This window comes from Carassius gibelio, chromosome B3, assembly GCF_023724105.1.
Source record: "Carassius gibelio isolate Cgi1373 ecotype wild population from Czech Republic chromosome B3, carGib1.2-hapl.c, whole genome shotgun sequence".
NCBI classification, from domain to species: domain Eukaryota; kingdom Metazoa; phylum Chordata; class Actinopteri; order Cypriniformes; family Cyprinidae; genus Carassius; species Carassius gibelio.
The window spans coordinates 50275234-50293100 of record NC_068398.1 but is presented as its reverse complement, the minus strand read 5'-3'; the positions used below and the strand labels follow the sequence as shown (position 1 = coordinate 50293100).

Genomic DNA, 17867 nt, shown 5'->3' with positions numbered 1-17867 from the left:
TGGTCAGGACAGACGCTCCCCAGGATGGAGCAGAAGACCACCACAACCGTGTGGTCGGGACAGATGCCCCCTAAGGTGGAACAGAAGACCACCACCTCCTTGTGGTCGGGGACGGATGCCCCCCAGGGCGGAACAGAAGACCACCACCTCCTTGTGGCCGAGGCCGGAGTACCCCAGGACGGAGCAGAAGACCACCACATCCTTATGGTCAAGGCGGAAGCCCCCCAGGGCGGAGCAGAAGACCACCACATCCGTGTGGTCGAGGCCGAAGTCCCCCAGGGCGGAGCAGAAGACCACCACAACCGTGTGGTCGGACCAACGGGAGGACGAAACTCTTGTAATCCCATGGTGTATATACTGGATTCCAGAAGATCGGTGCTGACTTGACACTGCTCATGAAGATTATTGGTGACTTGCATTTGTACATGAAAATCATTGGTGACTTGTATTTGTACATGAAGATCATTGGTGACTTGTATTTGCTCATGAAGGTCAATGGTGACTTGCCTTTGTTCACGAAGATCAGTGGTGACTTACCTTTGTTCATGAAGATCACCGGTGACTTGACTCAGTCCTTGAATATCACCAGTGACTTGACTCTGTCCTTGAAAATCACCAGTGATTTGACTCAGTCCTTGAAGATCACCAGTGACTTGACTTGACTCTGAAAGGTCAACGGTGACTAGCCTTGTCTCTGGAAAGTCCATGGTACCTAGCCCTGGCTCTGGAAGGTCATCAGTGACTAGCCCTGACTCTGGAAGGTCAGCGGTGACTAGCCCTGACTCTGGAAGGTCATCGGTGACTAGCCCTGACTCTGCAATGTCATCGGTGACTAGCCCTGACTCTGGAGGGTCATCGGTGACTAGCCCTGACTCTGGAGGGTCATCGGTGACTAGCCCTGATTCTGGAGGGTCATCGGTGACTAGCCCTGATTCTGGAGGGTCATCGGTGACTAGCCCTGACTCTGTAGGGTCATTGGTGACTAGCCCTGACTATGAAGGGTCCACGAACACCTGACTCGACTCTGGAGAGTTCACTGGAACCTGACTCGTCTCTGGGGGTCAACAGGAACCTGACTCGACTCTGGAGAGTACACTGGAACTTGACTCGACTCTGGAGGGGTCAACTGGAACCTGACTCGACTCTGGAGGGTCAACTGGAACCTGACTCGACTCTGGAGAGTTCACTGGAACCTGACTCGACTCTGGAGGGTCAACTGGAACCTGACTCAACTCCAGAGGGTCAGCTGTGACTGTCATCCTGTGCAGCGGCGCTGGGCAAGCAGCCATCTTGGGCCATGACTCTGGACAGACAGCCATCTTGTGGTGTGGTGCTGGGCTAGCGACCATCTTGTGCTGTGGTGCTGGGTTAGCGGCCATCTTGTGCTGTGGTGCTGGGCTGGTGACCACCTGGTGTTGCGGCGCTGGGCTGGCGGCCATCTTGGGCTGTGGCGCAGGCTCAGCAGCCATGACGTGAACAGTCTTGGGATTCTCTAGGATCGTTGACAGCATGGAGAAATAATCCAGCAATGTGTCAGCGGCCATCTTGGGCGTTGGTGCTGAGCTGGCGGCCATCTTGCACCGTGGCGCTGGACTGGTGACCACTTTGTGCTGTGGCGCTGTGCTGGCGTCCATCCTGCCTCATGGCGCTGGTCTAGCGGCCATCATGGGCAGTGGCGCCACCATGGCGGACGTGCGCTTCTTCTCCCCTCTCCTTCCGCCATGGTGAGACGGTGGCTCTGATCCATCCCACTCGAGCCCCGAGTCGAAGGGAGGCCATGGCTGAGAGCGATGCTGAGCCTCCTCTCGACCACTCCCGCCTCGGCGACCTCCCCTGGTCCCCCGAAAAACCACCAGGCAAGTTACCTCAAACCCATTCCTCCCCCGCTCTGTGACTGGGGAGGAGACACAAGCAGACATACGTCAGACCTAAGCAGAGGACGTGAGATTCATAAAGTGACAGACACCGTGGGGAAGGAGGAAACCTAGTAGATTCCCAGGGAATACAACCCAGACACTGTGACAAACACAGAAGAGGCAGATAATTCAAAGTCCAGGTGAGAGATTGGAACAGGCTGATTAACATTCACAAACCAGAGAACAGGCGTGAGGTCAGGGCAGGCAGATAAACAATCACAGTCCAAGTAACTGTTAAGGAGTCGAGGCAGGAGGTGATTTTTTTTTAACTCATCCGTCTAAATTATACTAAGCCTTAAAGTTCTGCATAATTAAGGGCGTGGTCACTTGAGCAGCTGCAGTCGAGGTAGGTGGGCGTGGCTTCAGCAACCAGCTCCCACCTTTTTGCCCATTTTCGATTGTCCGATAGAGTCACTCGGTGATGTGCTGCCAAGATGTTGACAGCCACTTATGTCTACTTTGAGCTTCAAAAATGCTTTTCTGAAATCTATGGGTGTCGCAAAGACATGTCTGATGACTTGGGTTGATTTGGGCGGGGTCTGAGCCGATCGCCCTTGATGGTAGGACACGCTATCTGTTGCCAGGGGCAACGCCTTCAGAACTTCACAGAGGCATTTCAGAGCACTTTAATTTTTGTGCATTTTTTATGTCAACGGAACAGAGACAGATCTACGAATACGAGAAAGAAAAGGAAGAAAGTAAAGCAATGCAAAGAGATAAGGTGAAACAAAGGAAGGGGACCTTAAAGGAACAAGCTCAAGCACGAAACAGCAGTATTTGGACAAGCTCTCAGGCATCCAAAATATCGACCTATACAAGCTCCCTGCAGCGGCACAGAGACCTGGACCATTTACCTCCATGCACACATATGGACATTGTGAATTATATTGTTTATAATATAAGTCACCTTCCATTCACGCTGTTAATGGCTTTAATCTAACCAGGACATTTACATCTTGCAATCACACATTTAACTACGTTACCCTAACCAACCCAGAACTGGTTTGTCCACTTTCCTGCCCCCAACACAAAAATCTGGTACAGTATGTGTCATTGGGCTAAAATCTAATTATAACTAAACATACACAGCTTTAGCCTACATCAAAACATGTTGGAAAAGTTTGTGTACATTGAACATCTTGTTACAATCTAGTCTTTACGAAACTAAACTAATTTTGGTCAAGAAGTGCATTCTAAATGCAATGTGTAATTACAACACGCTAAAATGCATGTTAATAAACTTACTTTGGCCAGTACAACACTTTACCTGACAGGTATTGTAAGCGCTGCTTGAAAAACCAAGCTCAGTGTGAAGCAGATGAGTAGGTAATCGTGTTCAATATTTGTGACTATGCAACTCCAATTTTATTTGGGTGGGACATCCCAGGCCAGGTAAAAGGGTTTTCCCACACAGCTACTCAAATAAATGAATATCCTTAAAGCAGAATTACCATAAACACAATTAAAATTGTATTAATGAAATCATCAGTGAATTTTCCTTCCAAACTGGCTAAATTTACTCAGGCTAGAATGGCCCACATAACTGTAGATGAGAATATAAAATCACCCTCAAATAAAAATAAAAATAAAATTAACGCATGAGAATAACACCTAAAATAGCAATTGCCTAATTGCACACCACTGACCTCATCCCATACCGTTTATATGATCATAGGTCACTGGTTTTGACCAGCATAGCCTAAGCCCCCATTAATTTAAATACCTCACAATTCCAATACAAATTACCAATAAATACAATGTTGATAGTCTCTTCAAAATGGATAACCTTAAAAAAAAACTACCAGTGATTATTCTCCCAGCGACCGACAACAACCTGCACGCCAAACAATTGAACGCAACTCATCTACTAATTGAAAGTACGTGCGTATTTAAAGGTAAATCCTACATACCATCATAGGAACAATAGCGCCTCCCCGTGGCTCGGCTACACTCAGGGTAGGAAACATGTCAGGATCAAGAATTTTGTAAGCACTGGCCGTGTCTGAGACAGCACCTGCTTTCTTCCTCAGGAACTGTTTCGCTACCAGAATTTCCTCTTTACAAAGTTGGATTTTTGTGATGTGTTGCAATGAGGTTTATAGATTCCTCACTAAGAAAGTTATCAGCAGCTGGATTGCAAGCTTGAATGCCCTTCATGAGCTTTACCCCAACACCAAAAAATCTGTTGCTCAGTTCACTTATCATGCGGTCATGACATGGATACTTAAGATGATGTTTAAGTTGGTTGCCATCACACAGTCCTGGTGCCTAAAGTGGAATCCAATGCATAATCATCCACCTGCCTTTGGTTACGGCGGTGAACAGGCAGGATCTCTGAGATGTAGTTGGACTCGCAAATTACTTTTGTCTCTTTGTAGAACTGTTCTGCTGTTTCTTCACTGGTCTGCTTTAAGGTTTTTAAGTGTTTCAATAACAGCTTCTTTTTAGTGTGTAGCTTGTGCCAGGACCACAGATTCTTTCTGGAGATACTTATGGAGCCTCTATGTAACAGATAGCAAACTCTTGAACATTACAAGGACGTACACATTTGAAAACCTAGACAGTTTTGACTGGAGCCCAATTGCTATAGGTTTAGCAACTTTTTCCAGGCGTCTTAACAAAGCAGTCAGATTTTAAAGCACAACTTTGACTGAGTTGAGCTGGTATTCCCATCTAGTTTTAGAGAGCTGAATAAATTCACTGTTCTCTAAACTTAAAGTATGCCTGTTGATTGACCATTTATGTACTAAAAAAGGAATACACATTCCCTAATGTTACAAAAAAATCCTACAAGTGTGACAAAGTACCAATTTCAGTTCATGAGCATAACAATGAATAAAACTACTTCAGGGTGCTCCTCACGGAAACATACTTGAACTCCACTAAATTCAATCTTTAATACTGACGCCCCATCATAAATTTGAGCCACACAAAGGACATCATTCAAACCTTTCAGTCTTAGCACGCATTGAGTTGCCTTTAGCTGTGACACGTACTGTAATGTACACATACAGCAAGCAGCTCAACATGGCCATCCCTTGCTTCATCTGTCAAATGTTGCAGCAGCTGTCTGGGTGGCTGGTCTCAGACGATCTTGGAGGTGAAGATGCTGGATGTGGAGGTCCTGGAATGGAGTGGTTACACATGGTCTGTGGTTGTGAGGTCAGTTGGATGTCCTGCCAAATTCTATGAAATGCCTTTGGAGAAGGCTTATAGTAAAGAAATTAACATTCAATTCATGGGCAGAAGCTCTCGTGGACATTCCTGCAGTCAGCATGACAACTGCACACTCCCTCAAAACCTGCGACATCTGTGGTATTGTGCTGCGTGAGAAAATTGCATATTTTAGGCGTTTGCCACAGGATTCTCAGATTTCTTCTCCTTCAGCAACGACTCGAACGGCTGGAACGGCTGGAATCGAGAACGCTTAGCACGGCTGACCTGCTTCTCAAGATGAGCTTGACGTTGTTGCAAATGACACGCCATTACTGCGGTTTGTGTGGGTCTCCCGTGCACACCGCTGATGGCCACATTGACTGTGTTTCCTGCTTGGCGAAATCCCATGTGGAAGCTGCACTCATGGGAACTGATTGTTCTCACTGCGAGAACTTCAGTCTCCCTCTGGTTATCTTCCTCCCAGGGACCTGGGAAAAAACAGTGGGGCAGAGGTCTTGAGCGATCGGCTGCGACTGAGTTCACACCGGCCTAGATCCCACATGCATTGCTCTCACCCCAGAAAGTGTGTTCTCCCATTTTTTACTCCCAGTCTGATCAATTTCCCCCTGCTGGTGCAAGCAACCTGATCTCATTTAAAAGAAGTGAGGATGAGCTGCTTGATGACAGCATATCATTAACAGCTTCTGATGCAGGGGAGCTGTTGGGCTCAGTGACTAACCCCACCCCCTCACCATTATCTGTGCCCAGCGCCACCAAAGATGAGCTTCTCCATGTCCTCTCGAAAGTGGTTAAAGAGCTAGGTTTAGAGTGGTTTCTGCCAGCGGAACCCTCCCTCAGCCATCTGGATGAGGGGTTCCTGCAGGGGCAAGGCCATGCCCCCCTCGTCAGTGTTCATCTCAGGTCATCCCAGAGGTCCATGACGAGCTCACCAGATCGTGGCATGCTCCCTACTCCACCCGCCTTCGTGCTTCTACTTAAGCTGTCCTTACTTACATCGATGGTGATGAAAAGAAGGGGAATGAAAAGCTGTGTACCACTGCCAGCCCACGGCTATCGGTTGGAGAACAAAAGCCGCTCACCCGTCCAAGCCGTGTAGGACCACTTCAGCTCCAAGCCAAAATCCTTCCTCTGAAAAATCTGGCCTGGACCCGCATATTAAATATGGCACTGAACCTGAATATCATTTTGTATTTTGCATGGATTTGACAAATACTGTTATGTAAAAAAGAAAACAAAACATGTGACAGGTGTTATACTTAGTCTTTTAACATGCTTTATTTTTAACTTAAACACTGAATGTGTGTGTGTGTATCTGTGTAAATGTTTTCTGAATGAATGCTATGCTCTTTGGAACAGCTGTATTCTGCGGGCTTTTGAGCTGGCTACTAAATAGTCAAATATACTCAAGGTACTTGGCTCTCTGTGACTCTACACTGAGCACTCCCAGGACACTCAGTCGCTCATCAGACATGGTTGTTCTTAAGTGGTTCTTGATCAGTTTCAGGGTGTTAACAGGAAGCGTTTCTTACAGGTATTGCAATGGCAATTTGGCACAACCAGAAAAGTTCATGGAACACTTCATTGAAAGGTTCCAGAAAGATAGTGAACTCCAATATGGTGGTGACGTTTTGCATGCCTTCTTTCCTTTTCCTCTGTAAAATCATTTTGGCTTGGTGCAGCTCATGCCTCCGGTCATCTAAGTTTGACTCGTAGATCTCTGTGAATGAAAAAAGAGGTGACTCTTCTAGAAAGATGTTGCTATTAGGATGGAGTGCTTGAACACCTGTCATTATGTTGCAGTTGGGCTTGGAGAATTATTTCAGTAATTCCCCAATCACAGTCAAGGATTGGATAAAAGATGTTCTTTCTAAAACTATCCTTGTCATCTTGGTCACTTCTATGTTCGCCCAAATATCTCACTTTTGAGCTATGTTTAGGATTTTTCTTCACAACTATTGTTAATAAAAGGCTTCCTCTCTGTACTTCTGAAATGTGTCTTGAAGTGCATTAATAAGCTCAACAGTTCTCGCTAGGTCTAGTGACGGTATCTGAAGTATATCGGATAGAAGCTAGGTGTCAACCAGCACTTTGCAGAATGTTGCTAGAAACTAAATAAAAGGTCAATCTGGGCAATTTTGCCTCCATAGACCTGCCCCCACTTGTCTCTCATTAGCAGTATCTTCAAAGACACACAACACTGCATGTAACTTGTCTGTCATATTACAGTAGGCAAAGTACCTGCATAGCCAACTTGTGTCGCTAAGCTTTTCTGAAGCTTTCTAGGGTGACCTCCATTCATGTCTTGCTGCACTCAAAGCACCCCTGCCACGCCCCTGGTTGTAAGACATTAAAGCAGCACCAACTGCTTCTCATTCTTCATATACTCTTGGAAGCATGGAAAATACTACTGGATTATGGAAAGTTTCTCAGTGCCATTGATGTTGGATCTAACTGGCAGGTAACTGCTTTTCTGCATTTATCTCTAATGACATGAACTGTCAGAGAGAGGGCTTTTTTGACCATAGATTTAAGGTGTATTCAAAGCATGGAACGTGTCTAATCTAAAGAAGGTTTGCACAAAAAGTCATGTATGAGGCATGGTCTGTGATGAGGTATGGGACTTTGTCTCTTATTTAAAAAGCAAAGAATTAAGGGATAATGTGCACCACAGTAGACAACTTCACTGATGTAATGGCATGTTACTGCTAAGCATGCATTCATATTTTTTCACTAATGTCAGATTTACAGTGTTGTATTTTATACTTCATACCTTGCAGCATTACAAAAGTTTCCTTACAAAAGGCCTGAAGCCCTGATCTTGCCTCACTGAAAATGGTGATCAACATCCCTTAGTTGCAGCACTTGGAGCCTCAACTCCCTTATTTGAAATAAAACATTCATAAAGGTTTTGAAGCTTTAAGAAGCAATATGTCAAAAGTGTTCATCACTACTGCGGTGTACATCAGTGGACACACTTCTCCAGAAAGCCATATCACACTTTGTTATGCTCCACGTGTATTGTTTTCATTGATCTGTGCAAGTCGGTGTATTGAGCACATGTCGGTTGTGCTCATTATCTTCTCTTTGTTTCTAGTTTACTCTCTCTGCTCACAGGTTGCTGTGATTAGCCGAGTCGGACGTCAGCCATCATTAAGGCGCTGCTTCAGAGCCAATCGGAGGCTGCCCAGCTGGTTAAAAGTATTACGTGTTCATTCATGCGTTCTCTCCGGAGCACACTGAGAACTCCTCTGTAGTAAATCAAGCTCTCTGTAGTGGCATGAGTTTTCTGCTGTAAAGTGGAGTTTTTGTCTATGTTTCTGCCTGCAAATTAAGTTGTGTGCTATGTGCTTTGTTTCTTTGTATTTCTAAATATTTGTTACGCTCTAACATGGATGGGATTAGTTTGTGTCTACCTTTTCATTCGCTCGGAGATTGACATTCTGGGAAGAGAACGCAGGTTAGTATATCATGATATACACTGCACCCGTTGCAGATCATTTGTTAGACACACCAGGTAAGAAGTGAGCGCCATCCCTTGTATTTCTGTTTTTGTAGGTAATTTAGTTAGGGTGCCAGATGCACCGAAGATTTCGGTTAATGTTCTACATTTTTGTTTTGGTTAGATTAGGTTTAGATTCAGGATTGTTTTGGTATATTTTGCACTTTCCTTTGGCGTCACTTTTTGGTCTTTTCCCATTTTTTCGTTTATAATATCACATTGTACCAAGCGCACATTATTGTTGTTTTGACTGGGTCCAATGGCCTTTTGGCTTGTTGTGAATAAAGCCAGTTTATTTTTCACTATAAAAGAGTCTGTCATGTGTTTTTCCACCATACCCCCACCTTCAGCAGTACGTTAATATATAAATGTTATATATAAATACAACTATATGAGGAAAACCCGTAATGGCAAAGATGGCGGTTGTATGCACATGTCCCGCCCCTCCGGCTGGAAAGCCAATCATCTGCTTTCAACAGTCAAGCCAGGAAACATTTAAGCCTTTCGGCTGGTTCCACTGACGCATGTGCACAGTTAAGGTTTTGCTACAGCCTAGACGATTTGGTGACAGCGAGTTGTGGTGATCAGATGGAATCCACATAGAAGAGGGTGATAACAATGTAAAGGCATCGGACTACCAAGGTAGTTAAAGCATTTTATATTGACCACAAAAATGTTACCTTACATTCTAAGTAAACGACACAAAATATGTAATGTAATCAAGGTACGGCATAGCTAGTTAGTCAGCTTTCCTACATAGCTAACGCTAACTTAGATAACGTTAATGCTAAGCAGAAACGTAAAATCGAATTGACTCTAGATAACCGTAGATAAATACCTAATTTGTGTGGAACAACTTAAATGAAGATGCAGAACAGTTATAGTTGTACAAATTGAGTATTTATTTTGAACGTGCTTAACTGGTAAAGCAGTTTCCGCTGTACTGTGGTGTCTTGTTTTTTTTTACTGTGTGAAGCTTGGTTGCAAGCTCTGAGCTCGGCCCCCATCCTGCACATCACATATTTGTTTAAGGCCACCTTTTCGATGACATTTGAGTGGGCAGGGTGAATGCGGTGGAGGTCGGGGAACACACCACTGTCCCTGAGCGAGGTCTTCAGTCTCGCAGTTACATTTATTTTTTTACCATGCTTTGGGGGGGTCTCTTTTTAATGATGCCCTAATATTTACAAATACATTTCTTTAGTAAGGAACATGGCTGAAATAGCCTAGATGTGGTGGTGTATCTTTTCCTTGAATTGAAGATATCATCCTCCGCCAGAGCATGGTAGTTGTGCTCCGTGTCATTTGTAGTATTCACATTCTCCTCACTCTCTCACTGATGGCTCTTGAGCCACTTTCCGTGCGACCCAGCCAGACATGTAGGCAAGTGCTGTAGTCGTTGCTGCTGCTGCTGCTCTCGTTCAGTTTCAGCCTCGGGATCTGATTCTGGATCATAAATAAATGGCTGAATCTGACTGTTAGCCATGGTTTGTTTTGTATGTTTTTTTTTTCCTCACGGTAATGTCACAACTTCCAAACGCTCTCAACGCAAAAGCCTACTGGTGCTCGTGATTCCTTAGCTCCGCCCACACGTCACGCCTCCAGCCGGTCGTGTTTTTCTGGAAAAAATCGGCACAGACTATTTTTCTCTTATAAATATAATAAAACGAAAGACTTTTTGGAGTTATGAAGGATGCAGTACTACTCTATAGGTACTCAAGATTAACAGGAGATTAAGTGAAAATTAGCATTTCACCCCCCCCTTTAACCATTATTTGCTCATTATCCAGGTCTTCATTTTCAAATTCACTCTAGGACACAAAAGAGCACTTTAAGATAAAGTTGCATTTTAAATCAGCAGGTTGTAATTAAATGACCAAGTAATAAACAATTTCACCCAATCTTTATGTTGCTTCAGGAGCACAAAAGAGAGATATGTCTTTTGATTTTTAAACAAAAATGACATCAATATTTCAGCAGAATTGCAGTTTTTACATAACAACTAAAACAGTTTACTAAAGTAAATAATTATTTTGCTATGACATGATTGGGTTTGTCATGATATTATTGTGTGTACTCTTCCAGTAATAAAGAGTTATACACTGGCCATACCTGCTCATTATATTTCTCAGGAGTAGACTGCAACAACTGAGTGGCATTATCAGGAATGCAGTTTGTAGCACTGCCCTGCAAGCTGATGATGTTGGCCACTGATGCACTCCTTAGTGCTGCAGGAAGTTCCTTGGCAGTGGGGTGAAAGCGGTGTCCTCCCTTTCCTCTGATGACTGAGAACAGGCTCTACAAAGAGAGGTAAGTGCATTGTTCTATATAACTGTACTCAACTGCTTGGGGCAGAACTTGGGTTGGGTGATGTCTACCAATTTGGCATCAGACGATATCTCCTCACCTGACATGGCAGATCTTTACAGAAAAATAGCTGATTGCCTAAAAGGTGAAGTGTGAGGGAGGAAAGAAGTTTTTAATATTTGTACATGTATGATCTCTTCTGAAAGTAAACACATAGTAGGGTTTCTGAACATTGTGAATGCTCATGAAATGTTACTGTACTGTTTGTACATTGTGCCCATTTATATTTTGCAGACCTGCTTCCATTTTCCATTTATGGCCCTAGCCAGGAAGACCATAGCCTGACAAGCCTGAAAGCCATCTGGTGTAAGACCATCAATTGAGTCTGTTTACCTGTTGTAGTCAAGGTGGCGTTTTATAGACATCTCGTCCAGCACAAGGGAGCACATCTTCTCTTCCTTGGTCATGGTCTTAAATACTCTCTGGAGTTCAGAGTAGCACCTTGGGCTGTGGTGGAACAGTTGGACTGCCAAATCCTTCTCGCTGGTCTTGTATCTCTGGCCATGTTTGGCCACCCTGCCCATGGCAATTTGCATCTCAAAGAAATCTTTGGTTGCCTTTGGAAGGCAGTCAGTGGCCAGTGGCTGATAAGGCTCCCTGCTCTTTCCTGCTTTCTGATGATGTTTCAGTCTGCAAATAAAATGAGTGGAATATTTACAGTTATGTACATTACATTTTATTATCACGACTTGTGCTATTACACTGCTTACGTACTGTTTTTGTAGTTTTCTTATTTTAAAGTTCATACGGAACTTGAGCTGCCGCATTGTGGCCCTCTCTCCCTGCAGGAGCCTTTTAAGTTCTCTACTTTTCTGTAAATATATTATAGGATGTTAATGTGATACAGTTTCTATGAATAAAGCACTATGTTGGATATGCAGCAATCACTTATGCCATTTCACCTTGTCTTTCTCATTAAGTAATTCTGCCATAACCACTTGACCCTGTGGAGTGTCTTGCAATGGCACCACTTCGTGAACACCGGTATGTACCTCAGAATCTTTAATCATATTACACACAGTATTGATGCATACAGGTTTGGTGAAATTTACATGTTGTATATCTGTTCCTGCTCTGTAAACCTGACAGAATAAATCATTGAAAAGATGATAAAAAACTACACAATATTTAAAGTAAAAATAAAAACCTTTTAATTACACTTATTCACTGTCGTGTGCTTGGAAAGAAAACAAAACATAAGGGGGAAGGGGGTCCATGAATATGATTGTGAATCACTTTTCTATGTGCTGTTTTTTTTTTCACTGTATTTGGGTACCTCCTTCCTGTTGTACAGGGGTGTGTAGCCGATAAAGGACGGGTGGCTTTGGGAGCCAGTCGCTTTCTTTAACCCTTAAAATAATGGTAACTTTATACAGGTACATTACACATAACACAGTGTTTATCAGTCTCTTTCTATAATATGCATTGTTATTGGGTCAATGACAAATAAGATTTTCGAGAAGAAAAAAAAATATTTTAAGCAAAACAGTTTTAAAATTCATTTTTATGTCCAAAAAATGTATTGTGTTGTTTTATATTGGTTTTACAGCATTTTAGGCAGCATTAATTCATTATTAAACAAGATTTCTGATTTTACCACCCAGAAAATGTCAGGTGGGGCGACCATATATTAATTAAAATTAATATACATTTAATGAACTTAGCACTACTGAGACTTGTAAATATGAATCATTGTAGTGTCTAAAATGCATATCACATGGTAATTTCCCTTTCTATTTCTTTAAGAAAAGAAAGAAAGATATTTCATTTTATTTTATTCAGGTTTCAATTAGCTTTTTATTTTAATCCTCTGACCAATTTATACTCTCAATCTCAATCATATAATTACATTTCATTAACAAGAAAGTGCAAAACAAAACTGCATGTTATGATAACATTTGATTATCCTTTCTTTAAAAATATAACTTTGAAACCTCAAGGAACACATTTAATAAATGAGAACATATTTTTTATGAAACCGTGAATTAGTGCAAATATTGGGCCAAGAAACATTAAGGGAAGAATTCAATCTACTGTTCAATAGATTCAGTAGTAACAGTCAAGTCAAGAAAGGGTTAGGTATCAAAATAGATACTATGTCGATTTTTTAAGCAATTGACAGCAAAATTCTGGAAGACATAGTGCAGCACCTAAAATCGTCAACCTGTTATCTTGACAGACTTCCCACATCTTTTTTCAAAAATGTGCTAAACTGCTTAGAAGCAGATCTTTTAGAAGTGGTGAACGCCTCACTTCTTTCTGGGACATTTCCAAACTCCTTAAAAACTGCAGTTGTTAAGCCCCTCCTGAAAAAGACCAATCTTGATAACACCATTTTGAGCAATTTTAGACCAATATCTAATCTTCCGTTTATAGGTAAAATTATTGAAAAGGTTGTTTTTAATCAGCTGAACAAATACTTAAACTCAAATGGATACCTGGACAATTTTCAATCTGGTTTCTGACCGCATCATAGCACAGAGACACTCATTAAGATAATAAATGATATTCGCTTAAATTGGGACTCTGGCAAAATATCAGTGCTGGTATTGCTAGATCTCAGTGCTGCGTTTGACACTGTTGATCATAACATACTACTAGAGAGACTGGAAAACTGGGTCGGGCTTTCTGGGATGGTACTCAAATGGTTGAGGTCATACTTAGAAGGGAGAGGCTATTATGTGAGTCTAGGAGAGCATAAGTCTAAGTGGATGTCCATGACATGCGGAGTCCCACAAGGCTCAATTCTTGCACCACTCTTGTTTAGCCTGTATATGCTTCCACTAAGTCAACCAAATTGCCTATCACAGCTATGCTGATGATACCCAGATTTACCTAGCCTTATCTCCAAATGACTACAGCCCCATTGACTCCCTCTGCCAATGCATTGATGAAATTAATAGCTGGATGTGCCAGAACTTTCTTCAGTTAAACAAGGAAAAAACTGAAGTCATTGAATTTGGAAACAAAGATGTTCAAGGTGAATGCATAGCTTGACTCTATGGGTCAAACAACTAAAAATCAAGTCAGGAATCTTGGTGTGATTCTGGAGACAGACCTTAGTTTCAGTAGTCATGTCAAAGCAGTAACTAAATCAGCATACTATCATCTAAAAAACATTGCAAGAATTAGATGTTTTGTTTCCAGCCAAGACTTGGAGAAACTAGTTCATGCCTTTATCACCAGCCCGGAGGGGACTATTGTAATGGGCTCCTCACTGGCCTTCCCAAAAAGACCATTAGACAGCTGCAGCTCATCCAGAACACTGCTGCCAGGATTCTGACTAGAACCAGAAAATCTGAGCATATCACACCAGTCCTCAGGTCCTCACATTGGCTTCCAGTTACATTTAGGATTGATTTTAAAGTACTTTTACTCACAAGTCACTAAATGACCTAGGACCGAAATATATTGCAGATATGTTTACTGAATATAAACAGAGCACTCCGATCACTAGGATCAAGTCAGTTAGAAATACCAAGGGTTCACACAAAATAAGGGGAGTCTGCCTTTAGTTACTATCCTGCCCACAGTTGGAATCAGCTTCCAGAAGAGATCAGATGTGCTAAAACACTAGTCACATTTAAATCTAGACTCCAAACTCATCTGTTTAGCTGTGCATTTATTAAATGAGCACTGTGCAATGTCCGAACTGATTGCACTATATTTTCACTGTTTTTTATATTTTATTTTATGTAAAATCATTTTCTAACTGTTTTAAATTCATTTTAAATAAGTAAATTTTTTAATAATTGTAAAAGTTTTAAAATTGCCTGTTTTATTCTTGTTATTATTTTTCTTCATTATTATTTTACTTTCTTTTATGTAAAGCACTTTGAATTACCATTGTGTACGAAATGTGCTATATAAATAAACTTGCCTTGCCTTGCCTTGCCTTACTCTGCCCTTGCAACTGGATCACTATTTTAACAAGCTCTAAGCCATGCTGTTTTCTCCTTTCTTGATAATGGAATCTAAAAATGTTTTTAAGTAGATTAATTTAAATATGCAATTGTTTTAGTATCAATGTTGATTACACAGTCCTATATTCTTCAAGAATAGGACTCATACCATAATAAACAAATATATACATATGTAGAGTGCACCTTTAAACAACTGAAAAGCTTTATATATTTATTAAAATGTATTTAATATTTTCAAAAATATGAATTAACATGACTTTTTTTGTTGGTTTAACTGTAACTCTGGTCGCGACACCTGACATATTGGTCGCACCACCTGACATTTCAAACTCAATTCAAATCTAACAGGCATTAACTTGGACACCTATAGAAATGTTTGACCCTGTGCTCAAGGTTATAGATTATTTCTTTTTAATCAAATACACATTTTTATAATAACAACACATTTTCAAAGTTTTACAGGGGTCATACCACCTGACATGATAAGTTGAATCAACCTCATCATTACTCAAAAATGTCAAATAACCTAATATTTATGGGAGGGTGACTAACTTTGTTACTGCATTAAAGGGGTCCTCTGGAGTCTTCTGTGCGATGTCATATGCTGTCACATGGTTTTCTTAAAGGAACATTGGATAAAATTGCATTTTTATGTCGGTCGCTCTCCCTGACATTAGTAGAAGTAAATTTTCCGGACGAACGTTTTTTAAGTAAGTTTTTTAATTGAGAAAATTAACATTTATATCTCAGTTTTGTTCTCTGCTTGTATTTTCGGACAGTCGCACCACCTGGCCTTTTTGGTCTTCCAAACACCAAAAAACTAAAAAAATCGATTGAATTTCAATAAAATGAAAAGGGTTTCCTATAAAGGACATATTGTAGATCCATTTGATATATTACATGTATTTATTTAAATTATTTTTAGGGAAATAATGAATTCGGACACAAAAATATTAGGTCCTCTGGCCTGAAATTATCCTCACAGACCACATATCTGTTTTTGTCTTGGGAGGACAGATCTCCCCTCCTCACATGATGAAGCCATTTCTGTCTCCTGTGTTGATTTAATATTTTTATAAAATACACCATCATAATGCTGCGTCAGGCTTATTCTTCATGTGGTATTTCATCGTGGGACCAAATGTATTTCTTTTATATTACTTGACATTTCATTTCCTAATATTAAGGCTAAAATGAGAGGTGCTTTATGCACAGAAACTTACTCGTTCATGATCAAATTCATGTTAAATGCTTTAACCTGAGTAGTGCACCATAGAGATAAGCGTTTTAAATGTCTTCTCTGTGTTTCTGAACTGTGTTTTAAGCTATATCATATATGGTGGTCTAGCTGTGTGACACGTTAGCCTAGGCTAGCAAGATATAAAATGACAATAGTAAGCAAGCTAACGTTACCAGGAGTCTAACGTTAATGGTTAAAATATTTAAGACGTTACCTTTTATTCTCCTTTTGGAAGGCGAAAAAGGATCGCCCACATCTTACTCTGTTATTGCACCCATAGAAGGCACATGAACATGGCGTATGTACTTCTATTTTAATTTTTTAAAAAATTCTTATTGTTATGGAGTAACTTTAGAAATGTACAAATCTCTGTCTTGATGCTAACATTATTTTTGTCTGCCAAAATACTGTACTATTTGAAAAGGCGGCAGATTTGATATGCAGTGTATGTGTGCGCTGTGTAAATCTAGATGGCAACGTTATATAAATTGTCTCTGGTTATGTGCTGACTGTATTCCTAACGTCAATAAGCACAGCATTTCTTCAAAATATTGTACTGTACACTGATAAAACAAATGACACAACTGAGCACAACACAGGCATTCTGGATAGAGACTTAAATGAAGTTGGTGGCGTGAACCATTGCAATTGTGGGGGAAAAGGCATTTTAAACCTTATTTTGGGGCAAAGTCATCAAACTTTTACAACAATTTGTATATTTTAATGCTGTTTCTATACATGCAGTTTTTATGTCCCGGTGACCAGTGGAAGTGCAGTTCTTTTTCTCTGCCCATTCATTTAGATAGGAGCCTGGTCTTGTTAGTCTGAAATAGCTGCCCGGAGACGTTGCCAAGATGGCGGCCGAGTGGCATGACTTGCCTAAAAGGACTTGACCAAGATCCAATCAAAATGTAGCAAGCCTTTGTTAGGGGGAGTCATGGCCTAATGGTTAGAGAGTCAGACTCCCAATCGGAAGGTTGTGAGTTCGAGTCTCGGACCAGCAGGAATTGTGGTGGGGGTAGTGCCTGGAATTGTGGTGGGGGTAGTGCATGTACAGTTCTCTCTCCACCTGCAATACCACGACTTAGGTGCCCTTGAGCAAGGCACTGAACCCCCAACTGCTCCCCGGGCGCCGCAGCATTGTTCACAGTGTGTGTGTGTTATCACTGCTCTGTGTGTGTGCACTTCGGAAGGGTTAAATGCAGAGTATGGGTCACTATAATTGGCTGAATGTCACCTTCACTTTCATTATAGTGGTCAGAGAGGGGCCCTGCCTTAAACTGGGCCTTGGAATGTACTGTCCATTACTGTTATTCATTTCATCTTTTTAAACACTCCAAACCTCAACTTACTTAACTGAATCCCATTTTAATGTAATTTAATCAATTTGGCTGATTCTTATGAAATGTAAAATAAAAATTGGGCATAATCCAGGGATGCTCAAACCCAGTCCTGGAGGACCGGTGTCCTGCAGAGTTTAGATCCAACCCCCAGTTAGACACACCTCACCTCACCTAATCACCTAATTAAGCTCTTACTAGAAACCTCCCGTGTGATGATACTAAGTTGGAGCTAAACTCTGCAGGACACCAGACCTTCAGGAACAAGTTTGGGCATCCCTGGCACAGATTTCACTGATTTTACTTTTCACTAAGAGTGATTTTTAATATATCTACAAAAGTTTTCAGTCAAGAGCAGGAAATGTTTTTTTATTTATTTAACTTTAATGACAGACAGTAGTAGGT

At 41.5% G+C, this 17867-nt stretch overlaps 1 long non-coding RNA gene across 1 annotated transcript in view; it reads left to right on the top strand.

Moving 5' to 3' along the window:
- The window catches only part of LOC127952460 (uncharacterized), a 40201-nt gene that overhangs the window by 12818 nt on the left and 9516 nt on the right, over nt 1–17867 (top strand). The window lies entirely within an intron of this gene.